Here is a 374-nt window from a genome sequence, read left to right as displayed (position 1 = left end):
TTCCGTACATATAAGAATGCCACTGCTTCCGTACATATAAGAATGCCACTGCTTCCGTACATATAAGAATGCCACTGCTTCTGTACATATAAGCATGTCACTGCTTCTGTACATATAAGCATGTCACTGGGTCACAGGAGAATCCCAACCTTTCTCAGGCACGGTCTGTGGAATTCCAAAACCCCGCCACTGTGCTGCTGGAGAAGAGTAGACTCATGGCACAAGGCATTAAGGAGAGCTTGTGCCCTGGACTGTACCCTGATGTCCTCGGCTAGTCCTCCATGCCAGAGAAGTACAGAGCGTGCTGTGCGGTTGCTGTTGTTACTGCTGCTTTGTACTGTTTCATTTGGTTGGGTTTCCCAGAAGCCATCTCT

This window comes from Mus pahari, chromosome 9 (genome assembly GCF_900095145.1).
Source record: "Mus pahari chromosome 9, PAHARI_EIJ_v1.1, whole genome shotgun sequence".
Classification (NCBI taxonomy): domain Eukaryota; kingdom Metazoa; phylum Chordata; class Mammalia; order Rodentia; family Muridae; genus Mus; species Mus pahari.
This window is presented reverse-complemented; position numbering follows the sequence as displayed.